The sequence below is a fragment of the Hypanus sabinus genome, chromosome 2 (genome assembly GCF_030144855.1).
Source record: "Hypanus sabinus isolate sHypSab1 chromosome 2, sHypSab1.hap1, whole genome shotgun sequence".
NCBI classification, from domain to species: domain Eukaryota; kingdom Metazoa; phylum Chordata; class Chondrichthyes; order Myliobatiformes; family Dasyatidae; genus Hypanus; species Hypanus sabinus.
In genome coordinates this window covers 135,062,350-135,089,478 of record NC_082707.1, presented here as the reverse complement: position 1 = coordinate 135,089,478, position 27,129 = coordinate 135,062,350, and the positions used below count along the sequence as shown (strand labels likewise).

General features: G+C 40.6%; 1 long non-coding RNA gene across 1 annotated transcript in view; it reads left to right on the top strand.

Annotated features, from left to right (window-relative positions):
* The window catches only part of LOC132384417 (uncharacterized), a 395,996-nt gene extending 369,069 nt beyond the window's left edge, over nucleotides 1-26,927 (top strand). Inside the window, exon 7 of the long non-coding RNA XR_009508885.1 lies at nucleotides 26,429-26,927. This is a non-coding gene — a long non-coding RNA (uncharacterized LOC132384417). The remainder of the gene's footprint in view (nucleotides 1-26,428) is intronic.
* The last annotated feature ends 202 nt before the right edge of the window (nucleotides 26,928-27,129 follow it).

Genomic DNA, 27,129 nt, shown 5'->3' with positions numbered 1-27,129 from the left:
TTTCTGGTCTCTCTTGGCATTTTCTGTATTTATCATCTTCATTTTGTTGGTCTTTCATTGTGTATGTGTTAACTACTTGGTCCTGTATTGCCAAAAGGAACTCCTCTGTTTCTGGTAAGAGGTCTCCAACTAAGCCAAGCCTTTGACAATTCCTTGTCAACATCTAGTCTGCTCAGCCAGCAGGGATGACTTCCACAGAGGGTCAAGCTCTTCAGTTAGTTAACTTTTTTCTGCAGTGATAAGTTCTTTGTTTTTTCTGGGTTGTGCTTTCATTTAAATTTAATGATGTGTACTTCATATCAGAATTGCATATAGTTGCATGGAGTGCTGAAAATTGTTTCGTTGATGAAAAAAGATCCTTAGAAATTTTGTATAATTGTTGTGTAATTATTTTATGTCTGTTTTTCCACTTCCTTCTGTGCTAAGTAGTGTTAATCCAAGTGTGCATGAGTGTACACAGTGAAAATTTGTCATTTCAGTTCTTGATGTTCTTTGTAAATTTTCCAGATCAGTTCTGGACCAAGATATTATGCCAAAAGATTATCTCAATATGGGTACAGTGAAAGGGTTTATTTCCATTTTTACTATTGAGCTTTCTTTGGCAGAATTTCTTAAGCCTTGATGTGCATCTGTTGAAAATTTTCCCTTTACTGCACTAAGACCTACAAGGGATGATTGATAAGTTCATGGCCTATGATAGAAGGAGTCAATTTTAGAAAACCTAGCACATTTATTTTTCAACATAGTCCCCGTCTTCATTTACACACTTAGTCCAGTGGTCATGGAGTATACGGATCTTGGACCTCCAGAAAGTGTCCATAGCAGGGGTGATTGATAAGTTTGTGGCCTAAGGTTGTTACAGATGTGACGCAACTCTGAGGGGCCGAAGGGTACAAAGTTGCCCCCTCCTTTTTGAGAACCGCAAGATTGTTATAATTCAGGTCTGGGACCCAGGAAATGAGAGAGAGACACGCAGAATACACAGGGTTTGGAATATGTCCTGGCCTCAGCGAAACAGAGCCACTGATAACGGCCATTGTCTCTTGAAGACGGAACTGTGTATTGAGTACTGTACTATTCATTGAAACCCCTCAGGGACAACCAGAGTGGGCTGGTTGAGGGATTGCATCATCCCAACCTGATTGACATCTGAGACCCCGTGAGTAAGGATAAAAGAGGGTCTGGGGAACAACCCCTTTAGACGCACCAGGAGAAACGCTGGAAATCCAGTGACAGCGTTTAATAGCGACAGCCGGTGGGGGCTCGTGTGCATCCTCCCTTGCCTGGGTTGGCAGGCTCACCATGGAAGAATGGTTTAGCTAAAGGAGAGGCCACAAGTGAATGGCCACACCAACGAGACTCCAACGGATCAAAATCATAAAAGGAAAATCGGCAAGTTTTTCTCCAAATCTCTCTCTCTCTCCCACCATTGCAACACAGCGGTCCCCAAAGGCTGCATGAACTGAGTGAACTTTATATTTCCTTCGGACAATACATTACCCCCTAGACAACGATAGAGCTTACTACTTATTGATTATTATTATACCCGCACTTTTAGATCTAGTATTGACGACTTATATTATCTGTATATTTGCATTGATATTATTTTTGTGTATTTTTACTAATAAATACTCTTAAAAATAGCATCATCAGACTTCAACGGACGTCTCCATCTTTGCTGGTAAGTGACCCAGTTACAGGGTGTGGGGGTTTGTCCAGGATTTGATACCAAATTGGAGGGCCAGTGAATCAGGCTTTTAAGTCCAAATGTGGGTCTGGTTGCGCGGGTAACCAGACGGGAAACCAGCAAAGATGGACGTGGATGAATTTATAGAAAACCCGACTCTGGAGGTGCTAGAGGCTGCCACAAAGTCGGACTTGATAAATATTGCGAAAGGACTAAATCTCACAGAGGTGAGGTTGTCGATGAAAAAGCGGGAGGTGTGGAGGGCCATAACTCAGTATTATATTGTGAAGACTGTGTTTTTGGCTGAGGTATTGGAAAATATCCCTGAAAAGGTACCAGCTAGTGGGACGGCTCAGTTAGAGTTGGAGAAATTAAGGTTGGAACATGAAATTGTTAATACAGCTGGAAGCAGCTGAAAAGGAAAAAGAAAGAGCTGTAAAGGAGAAAGAAAGAGCCGAAAAGCGAAGCTAAAGGAGTTAGAGGTGAAGAGGGAGCATGAAATTAAGTTAAAACAGCTGGAAGCAGCTGAAAAAGAAAAGGAGAGGGAGTATAGGGAGAAGGAGAAACAGAGGCAACGTGACTTGGACATGGAGAAGTTAAGGCAAGAGCAAAGAGCTCAAGGGTCAGACCGAGAGGAGAGATTTAATGTTAGTAGGGAGTTTAGGTTACTACCTCCGTTCAAGGAGATGGATGTTGATAGTTATTTCTTGCATTTTGAAAAGGTGGCAGAGAGTCAGAAGTGGCCCAAAGATCAGTGGGTGGCGTTGTTACAAAGTGTGTTAAAAGGGAAGGCACAACGGGCATATGCGACATTCCCCATGGAGGAGGAAGAGTCGGAGAATTATGAGAAAGTAAAGGAGGCCATTATTCAGACCTACGAATTGGTACCTGAAGCCTATAGACAAAAGTTCAGAAATTTAAAGAACAGGTGGAATCAGACATATACCGAGTTTGCCTATGAGAAGGGTGTGCTCTTGGATCACTGGTGTGCAGCAGAAATAGTGGAAGAGGATTTTTGGCATCTCAGGGAGTTAATTCTGAATGAGGAATTTATAGGTTGTGTTTCGGAGGATATCCGGATGTATTTGAACGAGAAGCCGAATAGTTCCATATCCGAATTTGCTAGGTTCGCAGATGAATATGCCCTAACCCACAAGACAAAGTTTTCCTCGAATAAAAGTTACCAGAGAGACTGTGGGAACGGCAGAGAAAGCCTGCCGGCTGAGGCAGAGATCCCGCCGGAAGCTAGCGGTAAAATTGAGGAGGAAGGGCAAGACGGCAGGAGAGGTCCTGGCTTGACCTGTTTTAATTGTGGAAAGGTGGGTCAAATTGCATCTAAGTGCCTTGCTCCAAGGAAGGAGATAGGAAAAGGGAAAGCAGCAGTCCCTACAGGATGTATTGTGGTGATCAGTAAATCAATGAGAAAGCCCCAGGTAGACAGAATACGAGAGGGGCCTGAGAAATTTATTTCAGAAGGAGCCGTGTCTGTGAAAGAGGGAGACACACCAGTTCCAGTGTGGATCTGGAGAGACACTGGAGCTGAGCTGTCATTGATTCGCAGTACAGTACTAGATTTTGGTCCTGAGACGGGAGTGGTAGCTTTGAGAGGCATAGGAAAAGGGACAGAAGCGGTGCCTTTGCATAGGATCATTATAAGTTGTGAGCTGGTATCTGGACCAGTTGAAATAGGGGTGCGATCAGAATTTCCAAGAACTGACATGAACATCCTTCTGGGTAATGATTTAGCTGGTGGAGACGTTTGGTCGGCCATGGAGCTGATGAGCCAGCCTGTAAGTGTTGAGGTCCCGCCCCTAGATTCCAAGATCTATCCCGCATGCGCGACCACTCGCAGAATGTTGAGAAAGAGGCTGGTATCAATTTGGCTGAGACGTTTTTACTGACCCTGTACTAAGAGGGGTTAGAGGATGGTAAAATGGAGAATAGGGAGGTGAAAGAGTAAGGGAGAGGAGGTAGTCCTGCCCTTAGCCAGAAGGAAATTTATAGAAGCACGGAGTAAAAGTGAGAAACAGATAAGGCTGTTAGAAGGTCCAGGGTTGGACATGGATGATCTGCCTGGTTTGACAGAACTGTTTGAAGAAGTTGAAAATCCTAAAGGTGTTCCCGATAATGAAATGAGGGCAGTCCTAGATGAAAAGGATGCCATTACCTTGAAGAAGTCTGCTGGGTTGGCAGATGAGGTTGTTTTAACCCACAGGGTTGAGTTTACTCCAGAAAGGATTTGCCCAGAGAGTAACTGGGAACTTAGAATTTGAAAAGGGTACGGGTATTGAAAGCCTGGAAGAGGCAGATGTCCCGTTTGAGTGTGTCCAAGATGGGGATGCACGTGGTACTGAACCTAGTAATGGAACTCAGAAAAAGTCTGAGGTATTTGATTCAGTTGAAAAGGAATGCAGTCCTTGTGGGTCAGATAGACTTGGTTCAGTGAAGAAAGGGTTAACCTTGGTACTAGTGGGAAGTGAGAATTCCCAGTTGTTTGTGTTCGAAGGTGTGTTAAAAGTTAGTGAGGAGATAAAAGGTGGTGAGGTGAATACTATTATTGAAGGGAAAGGGAAAAGTGTAGTTCCTAAATTGAATGAAGAAAATTTAAAGTCTGGATTGATGTCAGAAGCAGTAACCAGGCTGCAGAGACAATGGCTTGGTAACCCAGTGCCTGCGAATCAATTACAGGTTGATTTGGAATGTAAAGATGCCCCACGCGCTATTGTTATTCAAGAGTGTGCTGTGAAGAGGCAGAATTTGAAATGCTGTTTGAACAAAGAGGGATCGCTTGCAGAGTTTAAACTGAAAACTAATAGCATGAAGGGTCCTGAAGGTAAAACTAACGACTTGCTTAAAAATAAAGAATTGTGTGGAACTTTAGCAAATGGGCTATGTTTGGAAAACATTGTTGATAAAATAACTCCTATGAAAGGGGCATGCGAAAGCCTATTCCACACTGGTGCACAAGCTAACCACACGGGAGTTAACTGGAAAAGGGGCGAGGGTTGACGGGATGCCATATTAAATAACAGGATCCGTTTTTAAGGGATTTCAACAAAGCATGTGAATAATAACGACCACCCCCATGGAAGATTGACTGTTAAGTTTGAAAGTAAAATAAAGATTAGTATTTGCATGAACTTTTGTAATATACACGTAAGCTAAGATCACAACTCTTTAGCTTTTGTTTGCTGAAGGAAAGGAATAAAAATAGGTGGTTATTAAATTGGAGTCTGATGCTACAAGAATTTATTAAGGTACAAGATTTTAAGATATTAAAGGAAGTGACAATGTGATCGCTAACTGTTTAGATGCTGAATTGAATGTATAACTGTATTACTTTGTAGTGAAAAAAACTCTTTTGTATTGTGTTAGATTCTGAAATCCTGTAAGACTCTGTATTAATTAATTTTTACCTGTGGTAAAAATCTTAGAAGGAAGGGGGTGTTACGAATGTGACGTAACTCTGAGGGGCCGAAGGGTACAAAGTCGCTCCCTCCTTTTTGAGAATCACAAGATTGCTATTAATTCGGGTCTGGGACCCAGGAAATGAGAGAGAGACACGCAGAATACACAGGGTTTGGAATGTGTCCTGGTCTCAGCGAAACAGAGTCACTGATAACAGGCATTGTCTCTTGGAGATGGAATTGTGTATTGAGTACTGTACTATTCATTGACGCCCCTCAGGGGATGACCAGAGTGGGCTGGTTGAGGGATTGCATCATCCCAACCTGATTGACATCTGAGACCCCATGAGTAAGGATAAAAGAGGGTCTGGGGAACAACCCCTTTAGACGCACCAGGAGAAACGCTGGAAATCCAGTGACAGCGTTTTATAGCAAAAGCCAGTGGGGCTCGTGTGCATCCTCCTTTGCCTGGGTTGGCGGGTTCACCACAGAAGAATGGTTTAGCTGAAGGAGAGGCCACAAGTGAATGGCCACACCAACGAGACTCCGACGGATCGAAATCATAGAAGGAAAATCGGCAAGTTTTTCTCCAAGTTTCTCTCTCTCTCCCACCATTGCAACACAGCGGTCCCCAAAGGCTGCATGAACTGAGTGAACTTTATTTCCATTGGACAATACATTACCCCCTAGACAAAGATAAAGCTTATTTCTTATTGATATTATTATACCTGCACTTTTAGATTTAGTATTGACGATGTATATTATCTGTATATTTGCATTGATATTATTTTTGTGTATTTTTACTAATAAATACTGTTAAAAATAGTATCATCAGACTTCAACGGACGTCTCCATCTTTGCTGGTAAGTGACCCAGTTACGGGGTGCGTAACAAGGTAGAAGGAGATGAGTTATACAGCTCTCGTTACATGCGCATGCAGTTCAACTCTTTGCATGATTATTCAGAAAGCTTGGTTAATAACTTATCAGTTGATAACTCATCAGAGGTGATTGATAAGTTTGTGGCCTAATGTAGAAAGGTACGAGTTATTCGCTTCAAACTTTCTGCATAATCACTCAAATAGTTGAACTGCATGTGCATGTAACAAGAGCTGTATAACTCATCTCCTTCTACCTTAGGACACAAACTTATCAATCACCCATCTGTGGACACTTTCTGGTGGTCCAAGATCCTTATGCTCCACAACCACTGGACTAAGTATGTAAGTGTAGGAGGGGACTATATTGAAAAAATAAATGTGCTAGGTTTTCTAAAATAGACTCCTTCTACCTTAGGCCACGAATATATCAATCACCCCTCATATTTTCTTTGCTTGCTGGGATCCCAGATGCTTATATGTTTCATATTCGTCCATCAGTTGTATTGTATCCTGCTGCTCGACTAGCTCTATAGCACCTTCCTTTATGTTTAAAGTTCTGCACTTATCTGCTTTGTCTCTGCCCAAGCTGGTAAAACCTGAGGTACAGACATAGCCAAGTATTCCCATTTGTCAATTGCTAGGAACTTTCAGACTCTTCTAGTGGTGTTTAGTATTGTGGCTTTCTGAAGATTTACATAGATGTTACTGCCCTAATTGTTTAATGATGTTGTGTAGTGCCTTTAGGATGATACCAGTGTAAATATTACCATCAGGACAATGTATACGTTGCTCACGTTCCAAAGTCTCTAAATTTCCTCTTTTAATTCAGCATATTTCTGGTGTTTTCCACTTACTGATTTCTGTATGTTGTGTGTGTTTAGACTGGCTATATCTATCAAGTAAGTTGTTCTTGTATTATTATATCTGGATGGTTGTTATGGACTGTACTATCTGTAATAACTGAACGGTCATAATCTAAGTTGTGTTATTCTGAGTCTAAAGCTGGATTAGGTTATAGTAAGGTGTGATTCCATTCATGAGTTTGTATTTTAGAGCAAGATTTTCATGAACAATGTTTGCCACTTGATTGTGCCTGTGTAAGTATTCAGATTGTGTTAAACTGCTACAGGTTCCTGTAACGTGCTGGATTGTTTCTGGTATTTCTCAACATTTTCTACGTTTATCGTCTTGAATTTGTTGGTCTTTTATTGTGCATTTTAGATTTCTTTTATGTTAACCACCTGGTCCTGTATTGCCACAAGGAACCTTTTTGTTTCTGGGAAGAGGCCTCCAACTCTGAGCCAGGCATTCGATGCTTCCTTGTTGACATCTAGTTTGCTCAGATCACGGAGACTGAATTGAATTGACTTTATTTCTTACATCCTTTACATACATGAGCAGTTACGTCTCCATCTAAATGTGCAAGGTGCAATCATAGTACTGTAATTTATAATAAATAGAACAATCAATGTAGCATAGGAATACACTCAAATCAACATACGTTAATCAGTCCAATGGCCTGTTGGAAGAAGCTGTCCCGGAGCCTGTTTTATGCAGCAGTGTCATATCCCAGATGGTAGCAGCTGGAATAGATTGTGATTGGGGTGACTTGGGTCTCCACTGATCCTACAGGCCCTTTTTACACACCTCTCTTTGTGAATGTCCTGAATCATAGGAAGTTCACAACTACAGATGCGCTGGGCTGTCCACACCACTCTCTGCAGAGCCCTGTGGTGAAGGGAGGTTCACTTTCCATACCAGGCAGTAATGCAGCCAGATTTGGGGGCCCATACCAAACTTCATCAACTGTCTGAAGGCACTGTTGTGCCTTTTTTAACCACACAGCTGGTGTGTTCAGACCACATGAGGCCCTCGGTGATGTGGATACCGAGGAACTTAAAGCTGTTTATCTTTTCAACCCCAGATCCACTGATGTAAATAGTGGTTAACCAGTTTCCATTCCTGCTGTTATCCACAACCAGCTCTTTTGTTTTTGTGACATTGAAGGAGAGTCTTCCATGGAGAGTCATACTCTTCCATTGGTTAACTTTTTCTTTAATAGTGATAATGTCTTCATTTTTTTGGGTTGTGGCTTCATTTAAGTTTGGTTATATATATCTATCGGAATTGCATGTGCTTGTGTGGAGTGCTGATTCCTGTTTTCGTTGATGAAAGTATATCCTTTAAAGTTTTATCTGACTGTTGTGTAGATTTTTAATGTCTGTTATTCCTCTTCCCCCGTTCTGTCCCACGTACATAATGTTTTCTGAAATTTGATATTTCTTTTTTTTTGTAAATTTTCCAGATCAGTTTTGGACCAAGATAATATGCCAGAAGAATACATTAACATAGGTATAGAAAAAGTAGTGTTTATTGCCTCTGTTATAATTTTACTGTTGACCTCTGTTTGGCAGATTTTCTTCAGCCTTGAAGAAAATTCTCCCAAAAGTTTTTCCTTTATCACACTATAATTTATTTTCTTCCTTGTTGTTTTTCCAGGTACTTACAAGTTTCAAATTCATGCATCAATTCCGTTGTATCGTGCACCTTTCCTGATGTTTAGTGTACTGCACTTATCCAGTCCAAAGTTCATAGTTATACCTTTGGAAAATAGTTCTGCTATTTAACTTAATTGCTTGTCCCCATTTCCTGTCATATCTATCTCAAGTTCTGTTACTCGGTAGTATACATGCATTATAAATGTGTTTATTTCTAATGACAATTTCATGCCTGTCTTTCTTCTCTTAACTGCCCTTAGTGGTCGCAGTTGTTATTATTATTATTATTAATTTCTTCTTTTTATTTTTGTATTTGCAGTTTGCTGCCTTTAGCACATAAATTGTTTTCCTGTCCTGTTGGGGGTGGTCTTCCATTGATTCAATTGTGTTTCTTGCATTTACCGTGAATGCCCACAAGAAACCAAACTTCAGTATTGTGTATGGTGGCATGTTTGTACTTTCAACTTCATACTTAGCTTTGTTGTATGGATGTCTAAAATTGTTTAACATTTCCTATGCTTGCTTATGACTTCTTATACTCATCTATATGCGTGTAATTGTGGTATATTGTTCTGTGAATTTTCAGTAATTGTAGTATAGTTAATTCTGTATTTTTCTTGAAGTTTCTCTGTAGCCTGTGTCACACCACTGAACTCAACAATTTCAGAGGTTACCATTTGTTAATGGAATATCTTGTTACCCATCCAGTTTGTATAAGATGACCATGACATCTTTGATATTTTTCTTGGCTTTTCTTTGTTTGGTTGTTTGTTCTTTGTTTTCTCCCTTCCTCACATTAGATTAAGATGGTTACCATTAATTCATTATTATGAGCTTCTCATAAAATGGCTGTAACCACCAAAAGTTATGCCTCATTCTTGACTTCCAAAGAACATCCGGATCACAATATCACCAGATCTAAGAGCTTTCACAACGCTGAAAATTATAGATCAGTGAGTCTTTCTTCAGTGGTTGGTAAGTTGATGGAGAAGATCCTGAAGGCAGTATTTATGAACATTTGGAGAGGCACAATATGATTAGGAATAGTCAGCATGGCTTTGTCAAAGGCAAGTCGTGCCTTATGAGCCTGATTGAGTATTTTGAAGTAGTGACTAAACACATTGATGAAGGTAGAGCAGCAGAGGTAGTGTATATGGATTTCAGCAAGGCAATTGATAAGGTACCCTGTGCAAAGCTTATTGAGAAAGTAAGGAGGTATGGAATCCCTTGCTTTGTGGATCCAGAACTGGCTTGCCCACAGAAGGCAAAGAGCAGTTGTAGACAGGTCATATTCTGCATGGAGGTTGGTGACCAGTGCTGTGCCTTAGGGATCTGTTCTGGGACCCTATCTCCATGATTTTTATAAGTGACCTGGACAAGGAAGTGGAGGGATGGGTTAGTAAATTTGCTGATGACACAAAGGTTAGGCATGTTGTGGATAGAGTGGAAGGTTGTCAGAAGTTACAGCGGGACATTGATAGGATGCAAAACTGGGCTGAGAAGTGGCAGATGGAGTTCAATCCAGATAAGTGTAAAGTGGTTCATTTTGGTAGGTCAACTATGATGTCTGAATATCGTATTCATGGTAAGACTCTCAGCAGTGTGGAGGATCAGAGGGATCTTGGGGTCTGAGTCCATTAGACACTCAAAGCTGCTGCGCAGATTGTCTCTGTGGTTAAGAAGGCATGCAGTGTATTGGCCTTAATCAACTGTGGAATTGAGTTTAAGAGCCAAGAGGTAATGGTGACCTCATAGAGGCATATAAGATGATGAGAGGCATTGATTGCATGGATAGTCAGAGGCTTTTTTCCCAGGGCTGAAATGGCTAACAAAAGAGGGTACAGTTTTAAGGTGTTTGGAAGTAGGTACAGAGGAAATGTCAGTGGTAAGTTTTTTATGCAGAGAGTTGTGAGTGTGTGGAATGGGCTGCCAGAGACAGTGGTGGAGGTGGATAGGACAGGGTCTTTTAAGAGACTCCTGGATAGATACATGGAGCTTAGAAAAATAGAGGGCTATGGGTAACCCTAGGTAATTTCTAAAGTAAGGACATGTTCGACACAGCATTGTGGGCTGAAGGGCCTGCATTGTGCTGCAGGTTTTCTATGTTTCTATCTCCTAACAAACTGCTGGTCTCACTGTTATCAGCATTCCAGACAGCAGTAGTCATAGCTGATGACTTATACAGTGATATTAAGGCTTACCCATACAGTCAGGGGCATTTCCCACTATTCCTAAATGTTTCCAGTAACAAGCATGTTTAGAAACAACTGAACGCAAACAAGTAATTGTAACAAAAATAAAAACTGAAAAAAATTAAAGGCATTTTCCACTTACATGAATTAAAAATAGAAAGTGTTATTTAAAATTTTGGTGAACATCAGCCCACCTATTTCGTGAGTGTGGTGACACCAGAAGTTACAACGTTGTCTCGTGTAGAACTGAGGGTGCAGGTACAACATACAACTGCCTCTTTGATCAGGTCACCAGAGGGATCCAAACCATTATTATTTTATATCCCGTCAATTCTTTCACTATATTACCAGTTCAATCTAAACTTAGCACATCACATCACTTAACTTGCTGACCATTGCCATGACCACTTCAAAATACTCTAGTTGTGACAAGGCCTAATTCTATGCTTGTAAATCATAAAGGAGGTTAGAACACATTTATTTATCATGTTATGTTCACATCAGCCAAAGTGCCACGCTAGTGCTTATTAAACAAATGAGACTGCAAGGGGGAACTATACTGGCATGGATTTAAGGCTAGTTAACAGACAGACAGTGTAGTCTGGTATTGAGCTAGTGGTTTGGGCTGCATTTTCTCGATTCCTATGCTTGTGCAATGCAACATAAGTACAGAATATGCTGAAGTTCAGACAACAGCACATCTGATCTCCTTGGCTGCCATCACACTCAGCAAAGAATTCAGAAGACTCCCATGATGTCCCAAACTGAAGAGCTAGATTTACTGCAGATCTGCTCCTCTTGGATCATTAAACCAGCTGTAGTTAGCATTTCTTTCATCTTCACTATACAGATAAGTGAAGGGAATGGGGTTTGCATGTTATTTTTTTAATTAGCTTAATGCTGACTCTTACTAAAAATAAATTAATATTATTCTTTAATTACTGCAATGTTTTTCGACTGTTTATTGATGCCTTTGATCGCCTCATGTTAATTCCTCTTAAAAATTCAAAGTAATTATATGTCACCATATATGACCCTGTGACTCATTTTCTTGTGGGCATACTCAATAAATCCACAAGAGGTAAATAACCATAATAAAATCAATGAAAAACTGCACCACCTTGGGTGTTCAATCAGTCTGCAAAAGACAACATGGGCAAATACAAAATGAGAGAAATATTCAGAAGAATAAATTAATAAGCAATAAATATCAAGCATCTTTTGATCTAAATAGAACCACCATAGCCTAGAGAGTCTCTCCTTGCTAATATAATTGTCCAACCTGACAGGTCAATCCATGGGCCATGTTTTAGTTTCTGCTACCTACTGACCAACCATTGCTCATGGACCACCTCAGCTCATCACTGACAGTCCAATGAGATATTGCAAATCAAGCACCTCGAAATAAAAAAACTGGCGACTGCAGGCATCCTGTGAGAGATGGGTGTCACAGAATGGATGAGTGCAATCTGCCCCCATGTGCTGAAGGTATACAAGTATACTATATTTCTTTATCATTCTAAAAATAATAGATCTTTATTCACCACCTTGTTCTTACACAAGCTTGTCTAAATATATTATTTATTGAACATATTTGTTTACTTTTCATTCCCTCTTATTGATATTACTTTTCAATCTCTAGAATGTTTGGTGTCAAGAACTGATATTTTGTCCACTTAATAATGTCCTCCTTGCACATTTGTCAAAATCTAATTCCAGGTTTTGCCAAGCATTTTTTCCATTCATACGATAGATTCAAAGGGGTAGAATTTGTCGCACACATTAAGCATGTGCTGTTTCCTTTACTTCCATAATACATATCCATGATTTTTGATAGAATCCAATACCAAATATCTGAAATGGATTCTATTGTGTATATATACTACCAAGTTCTGTATTCAGCACATGCAGCTGAGAACTAATGGTAGCTGAGGTTGTTTCTTTTCTTATGATTTGTACTTAGCATTGTTACCTACAGTACCTTTACATCTCAACAGAGTATACTTCTACTCCTCCAGAGATATTTTACCAGATGTAACTTATATTGTAGCCTCCCAAATCTTCTGATGTATTTATTATAGTTGTCCCAGTTTAGCTAACTGTGCTAGCTAACAACATTGGCCAGCCTCCAATCCTCCATCTGCACACCGAGCTTCTTTTATGAATTTTCATGTGTGTATATCCATATAAACATTTTCAGTATAAAGAGGTAGTTGTAACTACTACCCAGCTTGTACTTGTTTACTTGGCTTTTAACAAACTAAATAAAAGATCAACCCTTCATTATCTTAAAGAAGCTGAAGACTTTTTGAGCTTATTAACTTCGTCTATCCCTACAGGAAACTGAAGAGTTAAAATTTCAAAATGATTAAAATTTTGGCCTTGTATTTCTTATCATCTCATCCAAACTAATACAACTTCCAAGAATCATTTCCTCATCATGCAGTTCTCAAAACCAAACTGCTGCCATTGAATCAACCAAAACATGAACATTTCCTTATGAACACCCATCGACCCACCTTTGCTCTTGTTTTATTCGCTTCATTGCTTCATGAAAGTCAAAACAATGCAAATTACAATCTCTCAGTCAATGTTTAAACTAATAATGTTTTTATTTTACTGATTAATTTAGATTAGCTTATTACTTTCATTATATCTTGGAAAGTTAAATCACTATTTTATCATTAAAATTACTGAATGAGAGTTTCCACAGTTAGAATGTGCCCTCTTAACAATGAAATTCTATGCCCCTGAAGAAAAATTCTGTCTAATTACTTATGGCCTACCTGAAAACTGTACAACATTTACAAAATTTTCAACAATTCATATTTCATTCTTGATTTTTTGAAGTAATGTAAAATACATTCAAGTTCCAATGGAATAAAATAAATTAAGTCTGTTTCCACCAAATAAGAATACAAAAGTACAGTATATTAAAGCAAGTTGTAATGTTGACAAGCAATTTCATGCTTATCTGCTTTTGTATATTTATTTCCTTTAACTTTGGATGAAAACAGTAGGTTAGTGCGATATGATCAGAATAATAAAAAGTTGTCCAAGTTTAAATATTAACTTGCAGTTTATAATGTCATGATTTCATGTTTCTAGAGGTAATACGTTACCCCTATTCGGGTTCATTTAAATCTTAAAGGTATGACTAATTGTGAGCTATCAATGCATAGCATAATGGGAAAAATATGCTATTCAGACCAGTAAATTTTTAGAGTCTTGGAGTGGTACAGCGTAGAAACAGGCTTTCCAGGTCACACATCTACTGCATGCCAACCATTGGTCCTCTTTATACTGATCCCAAAAGCCTGCATTAGTTTCATATCACTCTGTGACTTCAGAATGAAAATCAGGTTATTATCACTGACTTCAGTCATGAAATTAATTGTTTAGTGGCAGCAGGACAGTGCAGATGTAACAAATTACAATAAATAAATAATGCAAAAGAAGAATCGTGAAATAGTGTTCACAGACCGTTCAGAAATCTGACAGCGGAGGAGAAATTGATGGAATCACCCTGAAATTTGAGAAAGAGAAGCTAAGCTCAGATTTATCAGTATTACAGTGGAGTAAAAGGAATTACTGAGGCATGACAGGAGTTGGCCAAAATTGATTGGTAAAGAACACTGGCGGGGATAACAGCAGAGCAGCAATGGCCGTTATTTCTGGAAGCAATTTGGAAGGCTGAATATATATTCTGTACATCCCAAAGAGGAAGAAGGATTCAGAATCTGAATCAGGTGTATTATCACCAGTATGTGACATGAAATTTGTTAACTTAGCAGCCGCAGTTCAATGCAATACGTAATCCAGCAGAGAGGAAAAATAATAATAAATATACAAGTAAATCAATTACAAATATTGAATAGATTTTTTTTAAATATGCAGAACCAGAAATACTGTATATTAAAATAAATGAAGTGGTGTTCAAAGATTCAATGTCCATTTAGAAATCAGATGGCAGAGGAGAAGAAGCTGTTCCTGAATTGCTGAGTGTGTGCCTTCAGGCTTCCGTACCTCCTATCTGATGGTAACAGTGAGAAAAGGGCATGCCCTGGGTGCTGGAGGTCCTTAATAATGGATGCTGCCTTTCTGAGACGCTGCTCCCTAAAGATGTCCTGGGTACTTTGTAGTCTAATACCCAAGATGGAGCCGACTAGATTTACAACCTTCTGCAGCTCCTTTTGGTCCTGTGCAGTAGGCCCTCCATACCAGACAGTGATGCAGCCTGTCTGAATGCTCTCCACTGTATAAAACTATAGAAGTTTTTGAGTGCATTTGTTGACATGCCAAATCTCTTCAAACTCCTAATAAAGTACAGCCACTGTCTTATCTTCTTTATAACTACATCGATATGTTGGGACCAGGAGATCTTGACACCAAGGAACTTGAAGCTGCTCACTCTCTCCACTTCTGAACCCTCTATGAGGATTGGTATGTATTCCTTCATCTTACCCTTCCTGAAGTCCACAATCAGCTTTTTGGTCTTATTACATTCAATGCCAGTTTGTTGCTGCGGAACCACTCCACTAGTTGACATATCTAACTCCTGTACACCCTCTCGTCGTCACCTGGTTGTATCGTCAGCAAATTTATAGATGGTATTTGAGCTATGCCTGGCCACACGGTCACGTGTATATAGAGAGTAGAGCAATGGGCTATGCACACACCCCTGAGGTGCTCCAGTGTTGATCGCCAGCGAGGAGGATACGTTATCATCAATCTGCACAGATTGTGGTTTTCCAGTTAGGAAGTCGAGGATCCAATTACAGAGGGAGGTACAGAGGCCCAGGTTCTACAACTTTTCAATCAAGATTGTGGGAATGATGGTATTTAATGCTGAGCTATAGTCGATGAACAGCATCCTGACGTAGGTGTTTGTGTTGTCCAGATGGTCTAAAGCCGTGTGGAGAGCCATTGAGATTGTGCCTGCCATTGATTTATTGTGATGATAGGCAAATTGCAATGGTTCCAGGTCTTTGCTGAGAGAGAAGTTCAGTCTAGTCATGACCAACCTCTCAAAGCATTTCATTACTGTCGATGTGAGTGCTACCAGGCAATAGTCATTAAGGCAGCCCACATTATTCTTCTTAGGCAATGGTTTAATTGTTGCCTTTTGAAGCAAGTGGGAATGCCACAGATCTTGCCTTCACCAGATGATGTACCTCCTGGTTCATCCATGGCTTTTGGCTTGGGATTCTAGAGGCAAGGTGACACAACCATGGCTAACAAGAGAAGTCAAAGCCAATATAAAAGCCAAGGAGAATGCACATAATAGAGCAAAGATTAGTGGGAAGTTAGAGGATTGGGAAACTTTTAAAAACCAACAGAAGCCAATTTTAAAAAATGATAAGTAAAAGATGGAATAAGAAAATAAGCTAGCCAATAATATTAAAGAGGATACTTGAAGCTTCTTCAGTAACATAAAGTATAAAAGAGAGGCAAGAGTAGATATCAGATCACTGGAAAATGATACTGGAGATGTAGTAATGGGGGACAGAGAAATGACAGATGAACTGAATAAGTACTTTGCATCACTGTGGTAGACACTAACAGAATAGAGGAAGTTCCAGAATGTCAGAAGTATGTGAAGTAGTCATTACTACGAAGAACGTCTTGGGAAACCGAAAGATTTGAAAGTAGATAAGTCAACTGGACCAGATGGCATACACAGTTTTTCTGAAAGAGATGGCTGAAGAGAATGTAGAGGCATTAGTAATGATCTTTCAGAAATCACTCGATTCTGAAATGTTCCAGAAGACTGGAAAATTGCAAATACCACTCCACTCTTCAAGAAGCGAGAGAGGCAAAGGAAAGGAATTTATGGGCCAGTTAGTCTGACCTCAGTGGTTGGGAAGATATTGGAGTCTATTATTAAGGAATGCTTGTGCCCATGGTTGGGACCCATTGAAGAGTTGTATGCTTTTGGAAATAGGAGGTCAGTAGACAACACAAAGAAAGTAGATATTTAAAGTGCATCTACCTATGTAGGTGTCCTATGCATTGAAACCTCATTTACACACCTAGCTATTAAAATCTAGAGCCCTCAGAACAATTTGGAAGAGTCTTCCCAGGGAATTGTAGTTACCAGGTACTTGGAGGCACATGATAAAATAGGCCATAGTCAGTATGGTTTCCTCGAGGGGAAAATCTTGCTTGACACATTTGTTTATGTCCTTCGAAGAAATAACAAGCAGGGTAGACAAAGGAGAATTAATTGATGTTGTGCACTTGGATTTTAAGAATGCCTTTGACAAGGTGCTACACATGAGGCTGCTTAGCAAGTTAAGAGCCTATGGTATTACAGGAAAGATATTAGCATGGATAAAGCAGTGGCTGGATTAGCAGGAGGCAAAGAATCATTATAAAGGGAGCCTTTTCTGATTGGCTGCCATTGGCCAGTGGTATTCCACAGGGATTTGTGGTAAGACTGCTTTTTATATAATGTGTCAAAGACTTGGAAGACGGAACTGATGGCTTTGTAGAAAAGGTTGGGGATGATACAAAGATAGGTGGAAGTTCAGGTAGTTGTGAGGAACTAGAGAGACTGCAGAAGGATTTAGACAGATTAAAAGAATAGGCAGATGGAATGCAGAGTCAGGAAGCATATGGTCATGGACTTTGGTAGAAGACAAGTTAGAAAAGTGTTTAATTGGAGCAAGGGGAATTATGAGGATATCAGGCAGGAAAGTGGAGGCTTAATTTGGAAACTGATGTTCTCAGGGAAAAGTACGGAAGAAATGTGGCAAATGTTCAGAGGATATTTGTGTAGCGTTCTGCATAGGTACGTTCCAATAGGACAGGGAAGTTATGGTAGGGTACGGAACTGGGGTGTGCAGAGGCTGTAATTTCTAGTCAAGATGAAAAGAAAAGCTTACAAAAGGTTCAGAGAGCTAGGTAACGTTAAAGATCTAGAAGATTATAAGGCTACTAGGAAGGAGCTTAAGAAGGAAATTAGGAGAGCCAGAAAGGGCCATGAGAAGGCCTTGGTGGGCAGAATTAAGGAAAACCCCAAGGCATTCTACAAGTGCATGAAGAGCAAGAGGATAAGACATGAAAGAATAGGACCTATCAAGTGTGACAGTGGGAAAGTGTGTATGGAACCGGAGGAAATAGCAAAGATACTTAATGAATACTTTACTTCAATATTCACTATGGAAAAGGATCTTAGTGATTGTAGTGATGACTTGCAGCAGACTGAAAAGCTTGAGCATGCAGGTATTAAGAAAGAGGGTGTGCTGGAGTTTTTGGAAAGCATCAAGTTGGATAAGTCACTGGGACCCGACGAAATGTGTCCCAGGCTATTGTGGGAGGTGAGGGAGGAGATTGCTGAGCCTCTGCATTATCAATGGGGACGGGAGAGGATTGGAGGGTTGCAGATGATGTTCTTTTATTCAAGAAAGGGAGCAGAGATGGCCCAGGAAATTATAGACCAGTGAGTCTTACCTCAGTGGTTGGTAAGTTGATGGAGAAGATCCTGAGAGACAGGTTTTATGAACATTTGGAGAGGCATAATATGATTAGGAGTAGTCAGCATGGCTTTGTCAAGGGCAGATCATGCCTTACAAGCCTGAATGAATTTTTTGAGGATGTGACTAAACACATTGATGAAGGAAGAGCAGTAGATGTAGTGTATATGGATTTCAGCAAGGCATTTGATAAGGTACGCCATGCAAGGTTTATTGAGAAAGTAAGGAGGCATGGGATCCAAGGGGACATTGCTTTGTGGATCCAGAACTGGCTTGCCCACAGAAGGCAAAGAGTGGTTGTAGACGGGTCATATTCTGCATGGAGGCCAGTCACCAGTGGAGTGCCTCAGGGATCTGATTTAGGACCCTTACTCTTTGTGATTTTTTATAAATGTCCTGGATGAGGAAGTTAAGGGATGGGTTAGTAAGTTTGCTGATGACACAAAGGTTGGAGGTGTTGTGGATAGTGTGGAGGGCTGTCAGACGTTGCAGCAAGACACTGATAGGATGCAAAGCTGGGCTGAGAAGTGGCAGATGGAGTTCAACCCAGATAAGTGTGAAGTGGTTCATTTTGGTAGGTGAAATATAATGACAGAATATAGTATTAATGGCAAGACTCAGCGTTGTGAAGGATCAGATGGATCTTGGGGTCCGAGTCCATTAGACACTCAAAGCAGCTGCGCAGGTTGACTTTGTGGTTAAGAAGGCATATGGTGCATTGGCCTTCATCAATTGTGGAATTGAACTTGGGAGCTAAAAGGTATTGTTGCAGCTAGATGGGAACCTGGTCAGACCCCACTTGGAGTACTGTGCTCAGTTCTGGTCGCCTCACTACAGGAATTGACGTGGAAGCCATAGAAAGGGTGCAGAGGAGATTTATAAGGATGTTGCCTGGATTGGGGAGCATGCCTTATAAGAATAGGTTAAGTGAACTCGGCCTTTTCTCCTTGGAGCAAAGGAGGATGAGAGATGACCTGATAGAGGTGTACATGATGAGGACAGGCATTGATTGTGTGGATAGTCAGAGGCTTTTTCCCAGGGCTGAAATGATTGCCACAAGAGGATACAGGTCTAAGGTGCTGGGGAGTAGTTACAGAGGAGATGTCAGGGGTAAGTTTTTTACTCCGAGTGATGAGTGCGTGGAATGGGCTGCCGGCAACGTTGGTGGAGGCGGATACGATAGGGTCTTTTAAGAGGCTTTTAGATAGGTAAATGGAGCTTAGCAAAATAGAGGGCTATAGGTAAGCCTAGTAATTTCTGAGGTAGGGACATGTTCAGCACAACTTTGTGGGCCGAAAGACCTGTATTGTGCTGTAGGCTTTCTATGTTTCTATATTTCTAAGAAATAAAAGTGTAGACTATTTTCTAAGTGGAAAGAAAATTCAGAAGTTGGAGGGGCAAAGGGACTTGGGAGTCCTTTGTGGGATTCCTTAATTTGCAGGTTGAGTCTGTGGTGAGACAGGCAAATGCAATGTTAGATTTCATTTCAAGAGCACAAGAATATAAAAGCAAGGATGTAATTCTGAGACTTTATAAAGCATTGGTGAGGCCTCATCTGGAATATCGTCAACAGTTTTGGGTCTCTTATCTTAGAAAGGTGTGGTTACATTGGAGGGGTTCAAAGGAGATTCACGAAAATGATTCCAGGATTGAATGGCTTGTCCTATGAAGAGCGTTTGATGACTCTGGGTGTGTATCCACAAGAATTCCGAATAATAATGGGTAACTTCATTGAATCCTATTGAATGATAAAAGGCCTTGATAGAGTGGATGTGGGGAAGTCTAAGACCAGAGGAGACAGCCTCAGAATAGAGGGGTATCCTTTTAGAACAGAAGGTGAGGAGGAATTTATTTAGCCAGAGTGGTGAATCTGTGGAATTCTTTACCACAGGCAACTGTGAAGGCCTAGTTTTTATGTATCTTTAAGAAAGGGGTCAATAGATTCTTGGTTGGTCAGAGCATGAAGGGATACGGGTAGAAGGCAGGAGATCAGGGCTGAGAGGAAAATTGTATTAGCCGTGATGAAATGGTGGAGCAGATTTGATGGACCAGATGGACTATTTTGGCTCCTATATCTTATGGTCTTATGGGAAGACGTTGTTAAAACGTTGACTTCAGGGCCCTGTATCTCCTCCCCAAAGGTAGCTTGAGACCAAGGTTCTTAATGATGAACGCTGCCTTCCTAAGGCACAGCATTCAGAAGATCTCCTCAATGGTGAAGAGGCCTGTGACTGAGGGTGCTGCCTGAGTCCACATCCCTCTGAAGCTTCTTCCCGCCCAGTGCATTGGCACCTCCTTACCATAGGGTGTGACAACCAGTCAAACTGCTCTGTGTAGTATGACTGTAGGGATTTGCTGGAGTCTTTAGGGGTATGCCAAATCTCCTCAAACTCCTAATGAAGCGTACCTGCCAGCATGCCTTTGTCATGTCTGCACAATGTGGTGGGCCCAGGGTAAATCCTCTGAGATGTTGATACCCAGGAACTTAAAACTGCTCACCCTTTCCACTGCACATTCAAGTACCTGTCAAGTTGCCTCTAGAATGTCCTTACTGTCTCTGTGTCCATCACCTGCTCTGGCAATTTAGTCTGGATACCATCTACTCCTTTTGAGAAAAACTTACCCTTCAGATCCCCTTTCAACCCCTTCTCTCTCACCTCACCAATGCTCTCAGCCTCCATTACCATGGTAAACAGAACCTTGTTATTTCTCCTTTCTATGCCACTCATAATTTTAACCATAGTCATTTCACCTCTCATCTTCCTTCAGTCCATTATTGTGCATTTAATATTTCAGTAATATTTGAGTAATATTGTAAATATATTGTTTGGTTAGGCATTCTTTGTTTACATGATTGATTACAGGTTGTATGTAGGAGTATATGAATGGCACACATCATCACGCCATACGTTATATGTGAGCGCCTCGTTAAAGTAAAACTAAGAAGCTGACATGCACCACCCTGGCCCTGTGTTTTTCTTTCAATTGGTTTTATGTTTTGGAGTTATAAAACATAACATCCATGTAAATCAGACCCAGCCGTTTGAATCCTTCCTTACAACTCAAGATCTGCAATCCACACATCATTTTTGTGAATCTTTTCTATGCACTCTCTGTTAATCATGTATTTGCTGTAGTGTAGTGATCAGAACTGGACACAATATTCCAAGTGTAGCCTTACCAATGCCTTATACAACTGCAAAATAGAGTACCAACTCTTGCACTCGGTGCTAGCCCACCGTAGAAGAATTCCATCTTTCTAATTACCATCCCCCCACCCACTTTCCCCATATCTCCACAAACAATTTTCCCTCAATTGCTGATCCAATTCCTTTTTGAAAGCTTCATTTGACTCTGGTTCAACATCTGTTAAAAGGAGAGGGATCAGAGCATACATTATACTCTCATTGTATACAGAACAGTTTTTTCTTCATACTTGCCTTGTATCTCTTTCCCATCACTTTGAATTTCAGTTGAGGTGACACTACCGAATGCATGTGACAACACACTGGTAGTTAAAAAGTTAAGAAATATGACTTAAAAAATCACTAAAACTACTTTTTCTGAGGTAAATTGTATTTAATTATTACCACATCATTGAAGGGCTGAGCGATTGTGAGGTGAGTTTGGGAGATGAGCCGAGATGGTGTGTTGCAGAAGGAGTTCTGATGTCCATATAACTGGACTGGCTGTGAGTTTGGATCACTCTGGGTGCCCAGGGCCCAGGCGGAGGAGATTCAATGCCTGTACAACTGGCCCAGGGTGCGAGGTTAGGCAAGGACATATTTCACTCACTCTCTGAGATGCTCACTCCTCTCTACAGAGTGCCAGAGCCTTTTGCTGTTCCATTGTTTGGTCAATCTAAATGCTGGCTCGGGTAGACTGAAAAGACAGTGTGTTGGGTTTCGAGATGAGAGCAAATTTTGCTTGTTCTCCACAATGGTCACTCCTCCCTCCATGGCGCTTAGGCTGATGCACCATCAATAACTCTTGGAGACGTGAGTTAAGGTAGGCTTTTATTGGCTGGAAGAAAGCACAAGCAGCAAGTGACCACCACACAACGTTCTGGAGACTGAGGAAGGGGCTGTGCCTCCAATTGCCTTTATACAAGGGTCTGTGGGAGGAGCCACAGGAGCAGTCAGCAGGGGGGGCGTGTCCAGACAAGTATGTGTAGTTCACCACATGGGCTACGAAGACTGTGCTGGCTACTGTGCTCTGTGCCTGCTAATATGATGAACTGGTAAACTAAGCTTTGGGCCTACTCCAGGCTGTTCCGGGATTGGGATCTGAGGACACAATCTGGTTCGGAATGTTGTTGTTTGCTTTAATTGTTTGCATAGTTTGTGGTTTATTTTCTTTCTCTTGTGCATTGGGTGTTGGTCTTTTATTTTTTTCCTTTAATTGGGTTGTTTCAGGTTTCCTGCTTTGTGGCTGCTTGTGAGCAAACTAATCTCAAAATGTTGTATAATTTATAGATTCTTTGATAATAAGTGTACTTTGAATCTTTAATCTGTTCTCTCTGTCTTTGATCCACCTACTAATGGAAACAGGCCCTCTGCTAACTAATCTAAAATCATCACCATTTATACTATAGGCATAATTTGTGTATTTGCTAATTTACAGATAGTATGAGTTTTTAAATCATAGCTCAAGATATCAAGAAAGGCATTGAGAAAAGCCAATACATTTTGCCATGCAAAGTAGGGATTCTGGGCAGTGAAGAGGTTGAAAATCCACTGCCTGGTTGTATCATGGGCTGAAATGGCAATTCCAAAGACCTGGAATGCAAGAGGCTACAGAGAGTATTAGGCATAGCTCAGTTCAATACATGGAGGGACACAAATCAGGAAATCCACACTTGGGCCAAGAAATATCTGCCGTAATACTTTTCAGCACAAAATCCAGCTCAGGTGGATTTTAAAATAATAAATGAATTATCTTTATTTAAATAATTTAATGAATTCACCTTGTTTATAATACAGATATTCTGGTTCTTATTTTCTTTAAAACATATTTACTGTAAAATATTTTTATATTGTTTATTTTTCTGTTTTTTCTACCATACACAAATTCCTCAATATTTTAAGCAGGTTGATGACATCAGTAAAGTTAAATGGCATGGATCCCAACAGCACCAAAATTGGAAAAGATGAAGAACACATTGCAGGTCTCAGCCGCCTTGTGTCTGCTGCCAGAAATCCCACAGCATCAATGGCTTGTGATGACGCCATCCACCCACCCTCCCAGACATGGGGGAAATGTTGTCCATTGAAGCCAGAAGCACTGAAAGATTTCAGTGCAGTTTTGTGCAGTTTAATTTTAAATAGGTTCCTGATGTCGAAACCAAATGCTATTTTAAGCTTACTTTTGCGACAAGCTGAAAACTCTTTAAAGAATGTCTAATTACTGAGAACAAAATAATGTAAACCACAATATCAACACAATTTCAGTAATTAATCTTTTAAATAGTCACAGAATTATTCATTTGGGATCATGTCAACACCTGCTCTCTCTATTCAATTTGCAACTTTAAGGATTGTCCACTTTTACAGATAAAAATCAGGCAAGAGTATCAGACTTGTACAACTTCATTAACAAAAAGGAGAACTAGAGGACAATATATGCTGTTTTGCATGTATCTGTCATATGATCTGAAGTGTTCCAAAATATGAATGAGAGTACACAAACAGAAAGTATGTTACAGCTCAGGTAAAACTTAGTACCTATTTTACCTCAGTAAAACAGGGAAAAGGGCCAGGTAAAACTTATTTCAAAAACTGGTTCAAATATCAAAACGATAGATTTGGACTATTTTAATACTGTGCAGCAGAAGTGGAAAGAAGTTTTGATTTGATTCATGTTGGTCAACTAATGTTGCTTTGGTGGTTGGGGGTTGGAGAGGATTCTGAGAACCAGAAAGGTCTAATTTTAACCAAAGGAGTCATTCACAAATCCAGAGAAACCCCTTGAAGTGCATTATATGATGTCACACAGTGCCTGCTTGCCTTACAATGAATTATTATCAAAAAATAAATGAAAGGAGGAAAAATAGTAATATTAATTTCTATAGTTTATTTCTTGATCTCAAGTTGTTTAATGAGCAAGGTAAAGATAGTAATGTAATAACCTGCTTCTCTTACTGATATATATAGGAGAATAGATAAAGACCAGGATGCTTCCCCGCTTTACAGATAGTGCCGAGAGATCTCCTGAGTCCAAATGACAGAACAGATGGGGTTGAAGCTTAATATTTCATTTGATAGGCAGCAGCTTCAGCAACATATCACTCCCACATTAATGCACCGTGGTGAGACTAGAAAACCCAACCTTCTGATTCAAAAGTGGGAGTATTATCAGTAATTACCCGCAGCTTTGAGAATGGCATCCTCTGAGTGTAGGGCCTGGCAAAGCTCAAGGGCCACTCTCAAAGTGTCCAGCTGGTGACATATAGATGGTGATCAAGATCTGTAGAAGTGGACCCCAGGGGAAAGCTGTATATTGGTCGAAGTTGAAGGATGAAAGAAAAATTATACAGCAGTGTAATAATTACCATCATAGGAGGATGAGTCATCATTTCAGTATGGCTCAGTAAAACGAGAAAAATAAACTCACTGTGCATCATGTTGCTAACAACAAGTCATAAAAGAAAATAGTTCGTGAGAAAGTTTTAAAATTCCTATTCTTCCGTGACACACTTAGCCAAAGTAAAAAAAATACTGAGAAATGTCTCAGCTATAATAAACAGGACACCACAAACTGAGTGGTATTGTACTGTATTAAACCAGTAAAAGAGTCATGTTAGAAAATTGTGTAACTATTGACTGGACTGGTGTTTTTCTCCCCCACACTCTCTCTAAATGGACCTCTTCCTTGGGCAGTCAGCAATAATCCAGCTGGATCCAACACCATTGTTTGATCAATAGACAATAAGTGCAGAAGTAGATCATTCGGCACTTCGAACCTGCACTACCATTCTGAGATCATGGCTTATCATCTACTATCAATACCCGGTTCCTGCCTTGTCCCCTTATCCCTTGATTCCCCAATCCATAAGGTACCTATCTAGCTCCTTGAAAGCATCTAGAGAATTGGCCTCCACTGCCTTCCAAGGCAGTGTATTCCACACCCCCACAACTCTCTGGGAGAAGAAGTTTTTCCTTAACTCTGTCCTAAATGACCTACCCTTTATTTTCAAACCATGCCCTCTGGTACTGGACTCTCCCAGCATCTGGAACATATTTCCTGCCTCTATCTTGTCCAATCCCTTAATAATCTTATATGTTTCAATCAGATCCCCTCTCAATCTCCTTAATTCCAGCGTGTACAAGCCCAGTCTCTCTAACCTCTCTGCGTAAGACAGTCCAGACATCCCAGGAATTAACCTTGTGAATCTACGCTGCACTTGCTCTACAGCCAGGATGTCCTTCCTTAAACCTGGAGACCAAAATTGTACACAATACTTGAAGTGTGGTCTCACCAGGGCCCTGTACAAATGCAAGAGGATTTCCTTGCTCTTGTACTCAATTCCCTTTGTAATAAAGGCCAACATTCCATTAGCCTTCTTCACTGCCGGCTGCACTTGCTCATTCACCTTCAGTGACTGATGAACAAGGACTCCTAGATCTCTTTGTATTTCTCCCTTACCTAACTTTACACCGTTCAGATAATAATCTGCCTTCTTGTTCTTACTCCCAAAGTGGATAACCTCACACTTATTCACATTAAACATCATCTGCCAAGTATCTACCCACTCACCCAGCCTATCCAAGTCACCCTGAATTCTCCTAACATCCTCATCAGATGTCACACTGCCGCCCAGCTTAGTATCATCAGCAAACTTGCTGATGTTATTCTCAATGCCTTCATCTAAAGGGACCACATGGATCAGTCCAAAGGGACCAAATAGGACAGTGCTCTTCTGTCCATTCAAAAAACAAACTTTTCACTGATGTAGCAACATCGCGGGTTTTGAATATTTATCCTATTCCATGAGCATGAAATGCTGCAGAATTCAAAAAGGCTATGAGACGTCATATTGCTATTAAGTTAAGGTCCATTTCACATCATGATCTGGGGAAGAAAACACCCCAAAACCTAAAACTGGAAAACCCTGAAAAAAATGGCTTGTGGAGAGGGGATATGAAGTGAGAGGAGGTTTTAGATAATCGTCTATTAACTAACAGGAGAGATGGAGCGAAGTCAAGATGTGTCAAACAGCGACTCTTTGTTGCATCTTTGGAGACAGCTTTATTCCTATCTTTGATATTTCTTTTTTTCCTTTTCAAGATTCTTTTGAAGACCCTGACCTGGAGATGCACTGTGACTTCAGCTCTTTGCGGGAATGGGACCAGCTCTCAGGGCCTCACGACCGGTCGCCTTTTGATATCCCAAGGACATGGCCTGGAAGGCAAGCGCACCTCCAAGGTTCCAGATTCTCGTGGCTCTGGAGACGAGCTGATTCTAGGCCAGTGCCCTTGACTGAAGCTTCGCGGGAGTACACGGAACATCAGGAGAAGCGGGATAGCTGCCAGGGGATGTTTGTCCGGAGTCCTGAGCCTTTTTGGTGCTGACTCTCTGGGCACAGAGCTTAAAAAAAGTGGTGCGACAGATTTTCATCATAAATCGGTGAGTTGTCTGTTATGTTTCCCCCTTTCTCTGTGAAACGGAGACATCTCTTTTTCCCTTATTAGCCTGTGGTATGTCGAATTACTGGGTGAACAATTAGGTTTTGGGATACTGCAAGTCTGTGTCTTTATTGATGCTTGCTGCATGCTTGAGTGCTCGGTGGAGGGCATCGATGATTTTTGCTGGTGGGGGTGGGGGGTGGTCATTACCTTGCTGCTGTTTGTGCGTGGGAGGGGGAGCTTGGGGGGTGAGCTTTGGGGTTCTAATGTTTTAACTGTCATTCATTCTTATTAGGGCACTCCTCTGTTTTCATGGATGTTTGCGAAGAAAAAGAATTTCAGGACATATATTGTATACATTTT